The sequence below is a fragment of the Leopardus geoffroyi genome, chromosome B4 (assembly GCF_018350155.1).
Source record: "Leopardus geoffroyi isolate Oge1 chromosome B4, O.geoffroyi_Oge1_pat1.0, whole genome shotgun sequence".
In the NCBI taxonomy this organism is placed as follows: domain Eukaryota; kingdom Metazoa; phylum Chordata; class Mammalia; order Carnivora; family Felidae; genus Leopardus; species Leopardus geoffroyi.
In genome coordinates this window covers 142,639,201-142,653,597 of record NC_059341.1, presented here as the reverse complement: position 1 = coordinate 142,653,597, position 14,397 = coordinate 142,639,201, and the positions used below count along the sequence as shown (strand labels likewise).

General features: G+C 42.8%; 1 protein-coding gene across 1 annotated transcript in view; it reads right to left on the bottom strand.

The window, feature by feature from the left end:
- Positions 1–1,071, bottom strand: part of SHANK3 (SH3 and multiple ankyrin repeat domains 3) — a 51,781-nt gene extending 50,710 nt beyond the window's left edge. The window contains 1 exon segment of the mRNA XM_045465180.1: positions 955–1,071. The gene's annotated coding sequence lies outside the window, so the exon portion shown is untranslated.
- Between the last annotated feature and the right edge of the window lie 13,326 nt (positions 1,072–14,397).

The window sequence follows — 14,397 nt, the reverse complement described above, 5'->3', positions numbered from 1 at the left end:
CGGTCGGAGCCAATTAACCCTCCGACTTAACCCTTACGACCACGCTGAATAGTGTTCAGCGCGGCTTCCCGCATCCCCAGCCGAGTTTGGGGAGTTCGCTCCGGACTCCGAGGCCGCCTTTCCTCCTCCCCACTCTCCAGGCCCCCTGGTCTGCCTAGATCCAATGCCTGTCGCCCCCTCCCCGTCACCTTAGCGACGACAGGATGGGGGCGCGACCTATGAGGACAGGCTTAGGGGAGGGGGCGCTACTAGTCTCCACCTGCGACGGGAAAGTGAATTTTAGTTTTACACGTTGTCGTGGCAACGCGGGAGGGGGTGATGAGTGGGCGGAGAAGAGGGGAGCGCAGTCAAGAAACTAGCTCAGGCACCACCGCCCCATTGGAGCATGGCACCCCCCCAACACTGAAAAGCCTCCCAAAACTACCCCAGGGCTGCAAAACCTGTGCCCCCAAGACCCCCGAGAGCAAAGAGCAGCCCCTAAATGTAGAAATATCCCCGATCTCCGGAGAAACAGCTCCTGATTCCATAGAACTCCCCAACATGCCTTGACCATGCCCCCAAAGAGCAGGCCCTGACCCCCATAGCCGAACTGCTCACCCTTTCACTGAACAGACTTGATTATGTTCACAGAACAACCAAACATGGGCATACCCTCTGTTCCCTGGTGGAAAGAGACCCTGCCCACACCCCACCACCCCCCACCAGCCTCTCTAAACCTCCTCCAAGAACAACAGCCTTAGATCCCCTGAGCCTCCCAGGAATAAACTTGAATGAACCCCCCCCCCACACACACACACACACAGAAAACCTCCCTACTCCTCCCCACCACAACTTGGAAACCTCCTGACCCCACAGGAGCAGTGCATGGCACCCCTCCAAGAACAGACCCCCTCTTTACAGAGCCACCTTAACCACTGTCTCCCACCACAAAGCCCCCTCCCCACCAATACCCACCTCTCTGCCCCCAGAACAGTCTCTGATCAAGCCAGAGCAAGGCCTTCTTCCCAAGGACAAGCCTTGGCTCTCTCCTCTTCCATCTACTACCCCTTTAGGAAAAATCTCTGCCTCCCTGGACTCCCCACTGACCCCACAGAGCAGGATCCAGCGCTGTCTGTGGGTCGGTCCTGCTTTCTCCTCAAGCCTGGGCGGACCCACGCTGCCCGGAAGTGTGGCCCCAGGATGCCCAGACCTCCCACCCCCTGTCCAGGCTCTTCCCAAGGCCACTGGTCTGGCCTGAGTGCTAGAGCTGATGGTCCCCTGGGGGCTGGGGGCAGGATGGGAGGGCTGGGGAAAGGGGGGAGCAGGAAGGGGCGGTCAGAAGCCTACTTTTTATCTTCAGGAAGCACCTTGGGAAGCCCGAGGGTTGGATTTCCTGTGGCCCAGCCCTGGAGAGAGGAAACTAATGCTTCCCAGCCCCTCTCCTGTCTCCACTATCTTCCTGCCCCACCCCACCCCCCACCACCAAGCAATCCAGGCCCACAATTCCTGCCCACCCTGCCCTCCCCAGCCCTCCCACCACAACCCCCACCTGCCCTCACTCCTGCTCCCAGCCTTTCATCCTGCTGTGGCTGGCTGCTAGGCCATGAACATGCTCAGCAGAGCCCTTAGTTCTGGGTGGATGAAGGAAGGAGCCCAAGAGGAGCAGCCCCAGACCTCTGCACTGGCCCTGCCGACCATGCCCACCCAGCCTGGACTTCACAGGAGCCCCTCCCGGGCCTCCCTCTACCAACCTACTGCCCAGGGTGAGTCCCACTCTAGTCCTGCACCGTGGCCATCAAACCTTTGGGGAGAAAACCTCATATCTGCTGATCAGCAACCAACAGATTTATGGTCTCCAGGCTCGGCTGGGCCTGGCACTGCCCGGGAGATACCAGAACCTTGCTCAGTTCTGTGCTGGTTCCACAAAGTGCCTGGCACTTGGGGTGGGCACATAATGAATGAATTCCAAGCCTGCACATCCCCCCAGCTCTGCCACCACCCCAGCAAACAGCAAAAATAACAATACCCAGAAGCACGTTACCCACATTATGTCCTTCCATCCCCGCAACATGATGGGTTTATCGAGAAGGAAGGCAAAGGACAGTGGGTGTCTTTGCCCTTCATTTCGTTGAGAATAAAAGAACCAGGCCCCTCACCACCTCCCCTAGACTCCCGAGCAGCCCGGGGTTCCACCTGACTCCACCTCTCAGGCAGGGCCACCCTTTGCCTGCCACTGCCCCCCCTCCACAGCCCAGCCGAGCCCCCTCTGCGCGCCTATGTCTGTCCTTGAAGGTGAGGGGTCACCAGGCCTATGGCCCTCTGCTTCCCACTCCTTCCATCCAGACCAAGATTCCAGAAAGATATTTTTCCCACATTCTCCCACCACACATATTCAGATGCAAAACAGGCCTCATAAGGCCTGGGGGAATTCATGTAGGCAAAGCGCCTGGACCAATGCCTGGCACGGGGCAGACTCATTCTGGTATGGGCCCCTGCCCACACCCATGCCGCCTCCCGTGCCCCACTTCCACCACACATGCTCCCTCGGCCTCCCAAACATCAATCATCTGTCACCTTTGACTTGATACTCCAAACCCTGACATTCTTAAGCCCCCTCCAGCATGGGTGGTCCACACCTTGCTGGCCTTTGTGGTGGGCTCCTCTCCTGACAAAGTTTTTTGCCTCCTTTCAGCTCGACTGTGCCCCTCCCTCCTTTTACACTCCTGGGGCCCGCTTCCAAATCCCAACCCTGCCCTCCTGTGGGGCCCTCTCCCAGCTCCCCAGACACCCCCTTGGTTTCCATGACAACTTGGTGGGGTGTTCTGTTCGTAGCCCTCCGCTGACTGCCCTTCTCTTCAGTGTACCCTCCTTCCCCTCACTGCTGCGCCCCTTCCTCTGATCCGCTCTTTCCTCCGCAGCACCTCTTCTAACTACTCACTTCCTTACTGTTTAGTGTCTGTCTTGCCCTATGAGAACACAGGCTCCTGTGGTTCACTGGTGTGTCCACAGCCCTGGAATAGTGCCTGGTGCCCCATAGATGTGCAGCGTATATCTGCCGAGTGGATAGATAAAAGCTTCAACCCACAGGCTCTTCACACCCACCTTTCTGTTTCCACAACAGACCCTCTCCCAGACTCCAGCACAGGACACATGAGGCAGGAACCCTTGAATGTTGGGTTGACTGTAAAAACTGTCTGGATCTGGTGTATTTTTTGTGGGTAGGTTTTTTATTGCTTCTAGTTATTTAATGTCTATCAGTATATTTAGGTTCCATTTCATCCTGAGTCTGATTTGTTCACTTTAATTTCTGGGAATACAAGCTATTTCTAAAGAATCAGGTTTTTTTATTTTATTTTGCTAATCATCTCTACTTTCTATTTTGTTTTATTCTGTTATATTTCTCTACTTTTTTATTGTGTTATGACTCTTTCCAATTTTTGAGTGGATATTTAACTCAACATTTAGTCTCTCTCTTTTCTCACCATAAGCATGTAAGCTTGTCCATTTCCAAGTGCCACTTTAGTTATGTCCCTTAAGTCTTGGTAAGTAATATTTTTAATTTCGTGTTGTTCTGATCTTATAATATCAATTATTTTTTTGGCTTGGGAATTGCTGAAAGTATGCTCACTTACATTTTCTTTTTTTTATGTTTCTTTATTTATTTTGAGAAAGAGAGAGACGGAGGGAAGGGCAGAGAAAGGGTAAGAGAATCCCAAGCAGGCTCTGCACTGTCAGCACAGAGCCCGATACAGGGCTCAGACCCACGAACTGTGGTATCATAACCTGAGCTGAAATCGAGAGCTGGATGCTCACCCAACTGAGCCACCCAGGCACCCCAAGACTTTTTTTGACTTTTTAAGTAATCTCTGTACCCAACATGGGGCTTGGACTCACAACTCTGAGATGAAGAGTTGCATGCTCCACTGATCCGAGCCAGCTAGATGCCCCCCATTTTTTATTTTATTTTATTTTATTTATTTATTTATTTATTTATTTATTTATTTATTTATTTTTAATTACATTTTTATTGATTTTAAAGAGAAAGATCATAAATTGGGGAAGAACAGGAAGAAAGAGAGAATCCCAAGCAGGCGCCACCCTATCAGTGCAGAGCCCAACTTGGGGCTAAAACTTATGAACCCTGAGATCATGACCTGAGCTGAAATCAAGAGTCAGACGCTTCACCCAGGCGCCCCTACATTTTCAAATGTATGCTAGGTTTTTTGGAGGGAAGACTAAACTTTGGTTGCTGATTTCTTATTTTATTGCATTATGGTGGGAGAAGGAGGAGGTCTGCATAATACTGATCTTTGGGGATTTTGTGAAGACTTTCTTTATAGTGGTATACATGCCCTGCAAGTTTCCTGTTTAATAGGAATTGTTGGATGCATGGGGATATATAATCTCCATTATATCAAGCTTGTTACTTGCATTATTACAGTAGTCTATGCCTTTTCTGATTTTGCATCTACTTGATTTATAAATTACCAAGAGAAATGGGTTAAAATCGCACTGCTATGATAGTGGTTTTAGCGGTCTCTCTGTGAAATTTGCCAGTTTGGGTTTTAAATGTTTTGAGACTATTTTTAACTGTTAACAGCTTTAGAGTTATTATAGCCTCCTGATAAATTATTCTTTTTGTCATTATACAGTACCCCTCATTATCCCTAATCACGCTTGTGGCCTTAATTTTGTTTTTTCCACCAATTAGTATACTACAGTCCTTTTTGTGTGTGAGTGTTGACCTCATATATCTTTTTCCATTATGTTCCTTATATCTTAGGTATGAATTTGATGTGCAGTCTGTGTAGCTAGATTTTTTAAATCAATTTTACAGCTTTAAACCTCTAATGGTGTGTTTATTATGTTTGATGATATGCTTTAATTCATTTTTACCGTCTTCCTTTGTATTGTCTACCTTTTCTCTCTATGCTTCTTTTTTCTCCCTTTCTGTCCTGAATTGGATGGATCGAGTATTCTATAATTCCCTTTCCCTCAACTTCCATTGGTTTGGAAATTATGCATTGCCTATCACTTTCATAAATACACTTACATTTTCAACATGCATAATTAACAAGTTCTAAAGTCATTTACTATCTCTATCTCTTTTCTGTGTAATGATAAGACTAGAACGCTTTAGCTGCAATCATTTCTCTCATCCTCTAGGTTCCTGTCCCTGCCATTTCACCTCCAAATTAATGTTTTTCATTGTTATTCTCACTGTGGAGCCGTCAGCACTGGTTTAGATTTGGCCATATGTGAACCTGTTTCTTCACTCACTCTTCCTTCTAGGTTGAAGTTTCTTTTTCCTGAAAGCACACACTTCAGATATTTTTAATGAATGTCTGGTAGTGATAAATTCTTTCAGTCTCTGAAATGTCTTATTTTGCCCTCTTTCTTGAATGAAAATTTAGCAATGTAGAAGTTGAAATTGACAATTATTTTCCTCTCAGTCCTTTTTTTCCTCTGTGTGTGCTATATTCTGGATAATTTCCCAATTCTGACTTCCACCTCATTAATATTCTCTTTGACTGTGTTTAATCTGCTGTTAATTCTATCCATATAGTTGGGGTTTTTTTCCATATAGTTTTCTATTTCAGTGACTATTGATTTTATTTCTAGAAGTTCAGTTTGGTACATTATCCAATCTGCTTTCTCTTTCTTTATATGGGCTTTTCTTTTTTATTTAATGCAACTTAAAAAATGTCTTCTCTTATCTTTAATCATTTAAAAATATTTATTTTTAAATTTCTAGGCAGTAGTTCCATTGTATGACTTTTTTGGGGGGGTCTAATCTTGGTCTTTGTGGTGTCTACTGACTGTCACTCATGGTAGATTATTTCTGTGAAAATTTTGTAATTTGGGGCCATGAACTCAATTGGGCCTGTGTTTATGTGGGAATCCTAAGCAGCCTAAATGTGTCCCTTCAGAGAAGTGCCACTATCCCAGGACTCCTTTTTTTTTTTTAACTTTTTTCTTTTATTGAGAGAGAGGGAGCATATGCACGTGTGCATGCTTGAGTGGGGAAAGGGGGGAGAAGGGGAGAGAGAGAATCCCAAGCAAGCTCAAGGATCAGTGCGGAGCCCAGAGCAGGGCTTGACCTTATGACTGTGAGACCATGACCTGAGCTAAAATCAAAAGTCAGACACCCAACTGACTGAGCCATCCAGGTGCCCCTATCCCAGGACTACTTTTACTTTTTTTGTTAATTTATTTTTTAAATGTTTATTTATTTTTGCGGGAGAGAGAGACAGAGCATGAGTGGGAGAGGGGCAGAGAGAGCAAGGGAGACACAGAATCTGGAGCAGGCTCCAGCTCTGAGCTGTCAGCACAGAGCCCGACGCGGGGCTCGAACTCACAGACAGCGAGATCATGACCTGTGCCGAAGCCGGCCGCTCAACCGACTGAGCCACCCAGGTGCCCCTTTTTTAAATTTTTTTTATTATTATTTTTTTAATGTTCCAGGACTACTTTCATGGTAATTTCTTAGCTTGGTGGTCCTGGGGACTACAAAGAATGAAATAACCCAAACTCCAAAGCTTATGGGGTCAGGCAATAGTTACAACTTCACACTGAGACTTTTCTACAGAGAGACCACCACAAGGCTTTATGAAAATTGCTTAAATAAAAAGGAAATATGTAACAAGAATTATGAAAATAAATTACTTACTAAGGTGTTTGAGCACTACATGTCCTGCACTAGCCAGCCCCTGTTATTGTTCTCATTTAGCAGATGAGGAAACAAAAGCCATCAAGACTAAGTAACTTAACTTGTCCAAAGTCATGTATGGCTAGACAGCAGAAACCAGCACCTGAACCATGGCAGTGTACATGTGCTCCACCAGGGCAAGTGACAATCCTGCCCTGGGATTTTACCTCTTATAACTGTTTCTCCACTCTTGAGATACATAAGAGAGATCTGAACTCAGTAGCTACTGGTGACCAAGATTCCAGCCTTGAGAAGACAACAACACTGAGAGAAATATAGGTATGGGAGACAAGGAAGGCTCTGAAGGGTAAGTCCCTAAACAGTGCCTGAAATCTGAAAGCACTTCTGCTTCTCTTGGAGACCCAATACACTTGCCTTCTGGGTTGAGAGTCCACATAATGGACGGGTTGAAGGGCTGTCCTTATAGCAGGTGCCTGGATTAAAGTCCCTGTTCTGCCTCCAAACACCTGGGTGGCCTAGCTGGGCAGGCCTAGCTTTCCTATGTCTTTCCTATGTCTCCAGAGCACAGCTCCATGCTCTGGTAAGTTGAGCACAATGGTAGGAATTATTTCATTCCTTCATTCATTCTGACTACATGCCAGGTCCTGTTTCAAGTAGCTGAGTGTGAGGCAAGGCTCACAGGTTGGCTTCTGGCCTCCTGGGCCATTGTGTGGACTAGATGGGATAAATGGACGTGAAATGCTGACCATGGGCATGGTGCAACATAAACACTCGGGTTTTTATTAACATCATAAAGCTAGTTCAGATCTGGTTTCTGTCATTTCAACCCAAGGAATGCATCCTAGTGAACATTTTCATACATAGTGGCAAAACAGAGTGATGCGTGGGGATGACTGATCTTTGTTGTATAATCTTAGAGCATTAGATTTTAAATATTATTTTAAGGGGCGCCTGGGTGGCGCAATCGGTTAAGCGTCCGACTTCAGCCAGGTCACGATCTCGCAGTCCGTGAGTTCGAGCCCCGCGTCGGGCTCTGGGCTGATGGCTCAGAGCCTGGAGCCTGTTTCCGATGCCGTGTCTCCCTCTCTCTCTGCCCCTCCCCCGTTCATGCTCTGTCTCTCTCTGTCCCAAAAATAAATAAACGTTGAAAAATAAATAAATAAATATTATTTTAATAGTGAAATTAAAAGTTAGAAATATCTGCCTATATAATTTCACAATGAGGGTTCCAATGACATTTTCTTGCAAGACTGAGTTTTGCTCACATGTTGACCCATTCCCCCTAACCAAAGATCACTGACAAATCAAGAACTATGTAGGGTTTTTTTATTATTATGGTGAAAGATACATAACATCAAAGTTACCATCTTAATCATTTTTAGGTGTACAATACAGTAGTGTTAAAAAGAATGATGTATATTTTTAAATCATAAATCCATCCCAGTATTGGAAGACAGACACACGGATTGTAAATGGAATAGTAGTTTAAAGGAGTCTCTAGGGGTCCCTGGGTAGCTCAGTCGGTTAAGCATCTGAATTCAGCTCAGGTCACGATCTCACGATTTGTGGGAGTGAACCACGTCAGGCTTCGTGCTGACAGCTCAGAGCCTGGAGCCTGCTTCAGATTCTGTGTCTCCCTCTTTCTCTGCCCCTCTCCCGCTCATGCTCTGTCTCTCTCTCTCTCTCTCTCTCTCTCTTAAAAATAAAATAAACATTAAAAATTTTCAATTAATTTTTTAATTAACAGAAATTAATTTAATTTAATTTAAAGTGATTCCCAGCCCCCCCTTCTGGATTTCCTCAATGACAGGGCAGCCCTGGCCTACTTTCTGCCAGAGCAGCCTTCCACCTGCTCATCCCTGCCCTCTGTCCTGAAGGGAAGCCCTTCTAGGGATGAACTTCACTCAGGTCATCCTTTTCTATGGAATATTCCATTTTATGAAAAGACCACATTTTGTTTGTCAGTTCATCTGTTGAAATGTATATTTGGGTTGTTTCCAGTTTGGGACAATTATGAATAAAACTGCTATGAACATTTGTGTAGAAGTTTTTGTGTGGACTTTTGCTTTCATTTCTCTTGGGTAAATATGTAGGGTTAGAATGGCTATGTCTTATGGTAGATGTATGAATGCTAACTTTTTAAGAAATTGGCAAGCCGTTTTTCCAGAATGGTAGTATCGTTTTAAATTCCAACTTTTTCCTTTCCTCCACATTCTTGCCAATACTTGGCATTGACTTTTTTTTTTTAATCCTACCCATTTTAATAGATGTGCGGCGGTATCTCCTTGTGTGTTTAAATATACATTTCCCTGATGATACTGAGCCTCTTTTCATATGCTTATAGACCATTCATGTGGCTTCTTTTGTGACATGCCTGTTCAAGTCTATTGCTCATTTTTTTAAAACTGGGTAGTTAGAATTACTGAAATTTAGTATCTTTTCATATATTCTGGACACAAAAATATTCTTTTGTCCTAAGAAATCTTTGCCTACCACAAGATCACAAAAATTTTCCTGTTTCTTTCTTTTTAATTTTTTAAAATATTTATTTATTTTTGAGAGAGAGTACAAGCGGGGGAGGGGCAAAGAGCGAGGGAGACACAGAATCCGAAGCAGGCTCCAGGCTCCTCTGCACTGTCAGCACAGAGCCTGACATGGAGCTGAGATCATGACCTGAGCTAAGTTCAGATGCTTAACGGACTGAGCCTCCCAGGTGCCCCCCACCTCTATGTTTTCATCTAGAAGTTCTAGTTGTAACATTTAGGTCTACGATTAATTTCAAGTTAGATTTTGTTTGTGTTTTCCATTTTGGGATGTCCAATTGCTTCGGGCCACTTTTTTTTCTTTTTTATATTTATTTATTTTTGAGAGAGAGAGTGAGACAGAGCACAAGCAGGGGAGGGGCAGAGAGAGAAGGAGACACAGAATGCGAAGCAGGCTCCAGGCTCTGAGCAAGCGTTCAGCACAGAGCCTGACGCGGGCTCAAACTCATGAACCTTGAGATCATGACCTGAGCCGAAGTCAGTCACTTAACCGGCTGAGCCACCCAGGTACCCCTCGGGCCACGTTTTAAATTATTTCAAAGAGCGCCTACATGGCTCAGTCAGTTAAGCCTCCAACTCTTGACCTCAGCTCAAGTCATGATCTCACGGTTCATGAGTTCCAGCCCCACATTGTGCTCTGTGCTGGCAGTATGGAGCCAACTTGGGATTCTGTCTTCATTTCTCTCTGTCCCTTCCCCGCTTGCTCTCTATCTCTCTCTCAAAATAAATAAAAATAAGCTTTAAAAAATTTTTCAAAATATTTTTATTGTGGTAAAAAATATATATATATATATGTGTGTGTGTGTGTGTATATATATATATATATATATATATATACATATAATATAAAACTTACCATTTTAACCATTTTTAAGTGTGCAGTTCAGTGGCATTAAGTACATTTGCAGTGTTGTGCACTCATCACCACTGTTTATCTCCAGAACTTTTTTCATTATCCCGCATGGAAACTGTGCCTTTACACATTAACTCTCCATTTTTCTCTCCACAGCCCCACTATTGTCTTCTGCCTCTGTAGATTTTGCTGCTTTAGAGGCATCCCAGCACCATTTTGAAAAGGCTTTCCTTTTCCACTGAATTGTCTTTACACCTTTGTTGAAAATCAGTTGATCCCATATATGCATATCTATTCCTGATTTTCTGTTCTTTTCCTTCCATCTATATTTATACTTTCTTCAATACCAGATTGTCTTAATTTCTATAAAGTCTTGAAATCAAGTAGTATAAACCCTACAACTTTGTTCTGTTTTAATCTTGTTGGCTATTCCAGGTCATTTTCATTTCTATATAAATTTTAGAATCAACTTGTCAATGTCTACAAAAATTTTTTTAAAACCTAATAGGAATTTGACTGATATTGCATTACATCTATAAATATATCTAGAAAAGGGGCACCCAGGTGGCTCAATCAGTTAGGCGTCTGATTTCAGCTCAGGTCATGATCTCATGGTTCATGAGTTGGAACCCCACTTCAGGCTCTCTCTGCTGTCAGCACAGAGCCCGCTTCAGATCTTCTCTCTGCCCCCTCTTCAAAAATAAATAAACACTTAAAATATATATCTAGAAAGAATGGATTCTTAACAATATTGAATATTCCAATGTTTAAGCACAGTAAATCCCCTCATTTATTTTGGTCTTCCTTAATTTATCTCAGCAATTCTCAGCAAAGCTTAGTAGTTTTCAGTGTAAAGTTCTTACACATTTTTGTCACATTTATTCCTAAGAATTTTGTTATTTCACATTATTGCAAACGAAAATTTAATTTCACTTCTTTATTTTTAGAATTCATTATTATTTTTAGCATGTAGTGTTATATTAATTTCATGTGTATAATATAGTGATTCACTAATTCTATACATTACTCAGTGCTCATTGTGATAAGTGTACTCTTGATCCCTGTCACCTATTTCACCCATCCCCCTACAGTCTTCCCTTCTGGTATCCATCAATTTGCTCTCTATAGTTAGGACTCTTGCTTTTTGTTGGTCTCTTTTTTCCTTTGTTTATTTGCTTTGTTTCTAATTTTATTTTATAATTGTTTATTGCTAGTATACACAAATACAACTGATTTTTTTATATAAACTTTGTAGTTTGTAAAATTGTTAAATTCACTTAGTTCTAATAGCATCTTTATTTTTTTTAATATTTATTTATTTATTTTTGAGAGAGAGAGGCGGGGAGGGGCAGAGAGAGAGGGAGACAGAGAATCCGAAGCAGGCTCTAAGCTATTAGTGCAAAGCCCGACATGGGGCTCAGACTCACAAACTGTGAGATCATGACCTGAACCGAAGCTGGATACTTAACCAACTGAGCCACCCGGTTTCTCCTAATAGCATTTTTATGGGTTCCTTAGGATTTTCTACATAAAGAATCAGGTCAACAGCAAATAGCAAAATATTTTCTCCTTTTGAGTTGTCAGGCCTTTTATTTCTTTTTCTTGCCTTGTTGCAATGGCTAGGACCACCAGTACAGTGTTATATAAAAGTGGTAAGAGCAAGCACCCTGGCTTTTCTCTCAATCATAGGAGGAAAATGTTTGATATTTCACCATTAAGTACGATGTTACCTGAACGTTTTTTTGGAGGTGGCCTTTATCAGATTTAGAAGGTCCTCTTCTAGCCATCATTTGCAGAGTTTTCACCATGAACAGATGTCTGACCTTGTTAAGGAACTTTTTTGAAATCTTGCTTGATGACTCTGCTTCATCTCATTGGCTAGAACTGAGTCTGGCTGCAAGTGAGCCTAGGAAATGAAGTTCTTTCTTAGGTGAACACATGGTTGATCCCCTACAAAATCAGGGCTCTGTTAATAAGGAAGAAAACATGATGGATATTAGAATAGGCAGCTAGCAATACAATTCTACGTATACAATTCTGGGTTAACGGTTATGTACACTCCACGTTTTAAACCTACTATGCTGTTGTCATCTGGGTTCTATGTTGACATTGAAATATATGCTGTTTTAAGTTATTTATTCTGTAGATTATTCTTTCTGGATGCTTTTAAGAACCTATTGTCTTTAATATAATTCAATTTCAATATACGTGTAGGTGTTATTTTAGTTTTAGTTGTCCTATTTGGGATTTGTTATGATTCCCAAATTTAGGGGTTATATCTTTCATCAAATCTGGAAATTCACTACTTTTATCTTTTTTAATGTTGTGTCTCCTCGGTATCCTCTATTAAAAATATGTTAGATCTAGGGGCGCCTGGGTGGCGCAGTCGGTTAAGCGTCCGACTTCAGCCAGGACACGATCTTGCAGTCTGTGAGTTCGAGCCCCGCGTCAGGCTCTGGGCTGATGGCTCGGAGCCTGTTTCCGATTCTGTGTCTCCCTCTCTCTCTGCCCCTCCCCCGTTCATGCTCTGTCTCTCTCTGTCCCAAAAATAAATAAATGTAAAAAAAAAAAAAATATGTTAGATCTCATGGATGAACCTTGAAAACATGAAGTGAAATAAGCCACTCATAAAAGGACAACGATTATATGATCACTTGTATGAGGTATCTCAAATAGGAAAATTCATAGAAACAGATGGCAGACTAGAGGTTACCAGTGGCTGGGGAAGGAGAGACTAGGTTGTTGTTATTTAAAGAGTACAGAGTTTCTGTTTTGTATGATAAAAAAAGTTCTGGAAATGGACAATGGTAATGATTCCCACAAGATTGTGAATATATCTAATGAAACTGTAAAGTGTGAAATTTTTTTAAAGATTAAAAATTTTTAAATATGTTAGACCCTCTTGTTCTGAAATATTCTCATCTCCTAATCTATTTTGCATTCTGGGTAATTTCTGTAGGCCCATCTTCTAGTTCAATAATCTCAGCTGTGTCTAGTTTGCTATTTAATCTGCCCACTGAAATTTCAATTATAGTTTTCTTTTCTAAAGTTATATTCTGTTCATTTTCAGATCTATCAGATTCTTTCCCTTTCCCTGTTTTTTTTCTGATCTTTTCTGATTGTTTCTCATCTCTTACTTAGGTTTTCAACTGCTTTTTCTCTGTGAACATTTTTAGCATACTTATATGGTTTGTGATTTTAGATTGTGATCTCATGTTTGGCTAATCCAACCTGTGGGAACCTGGAGAAATTGAGTTCAGACTGATGATTTGCATTTGCTCCTGCTAGGTGCCCCAATGCTGCCAAACTATAACCACTTCAACTCAATCCCAAACCACCCAGGTAGTCTAGATTTAAAACGCACACTCATTTGAAGGTAGTCTATACTTCATGAATTCTGAGGAAAGATTTTATTTCCATCCTGTGGTAAAATTGTTACAAAATCTTTTATTTCTCTTTTTTGAAAAGTAGCCTTTCACTTAAGTTACATCTGATCTCACTGACTGTAAAAGCTAGAGTTTGGATGTAGATTATAGACTTGTGTACAGCTAATTAGAGCAGAGAAGGATTTAATACTGGAATTAGTGCCTACAAAGTCATTGGAAGGACTGAAAGAGAAGCATCTAGTCTGAACTTCTAGAGATATACTCTCCCCCAGCAGCACCATAGAACTGGTCTCCTAAGGAGTTACTCTTTTTTGCCACAGTTGGCAAACTGAGGTGTCAAAAAGCTGGTGTCCCAACACCAATAGTCCACACCTCTCGGCCTCTTTTGTACCTAGGTCGGGCCATGTCACAGAGTTCTGGAACTGATCTGGGTAGAAATGATATGTGCTGCTCTAGGCCTGACCTGTAAATACCTCCTGCTTAAGCCTGCATGCTTTCTCTTCACCCTTCTGCTTGCTGGGTGTAGGCATCCAGGATCCAGGCATTAAAGATGACCTTAAGGGGCGCCTGGGTAGCTTGGTTGGTTATGCGTCTGGCTTCAGCCCAGGTCATGATCTCATGGTCCGTGAGTTCGAGCCCCGCATCAGGCTCTGTGCTGACAGCTCAGAGCCTGGAGCCTGTTTCAGATTCTGTGTCTCCCTCTCTCTCTGCCCCTCCCCTGTTCATGCTTTGTCTCTCTCTGTCTCAAAAATAAATAAACGTTAAAAAAAATTAAAAAAAAAAAAAGATGACCTTAAATCCACATTTTGAGAATGGCAGCCTTTCGTTTGCCCTGGTCCCTAAATGACTGTATGGAGCAGAGACTCCCCAGTCCCTGCCAATATTGTAAACTTGACTTTCTGTGAACAAGAAATAAACATCTGTTGCATTAAGTCTCTGAGATTTGGAGATTTAGTTATCAATGTG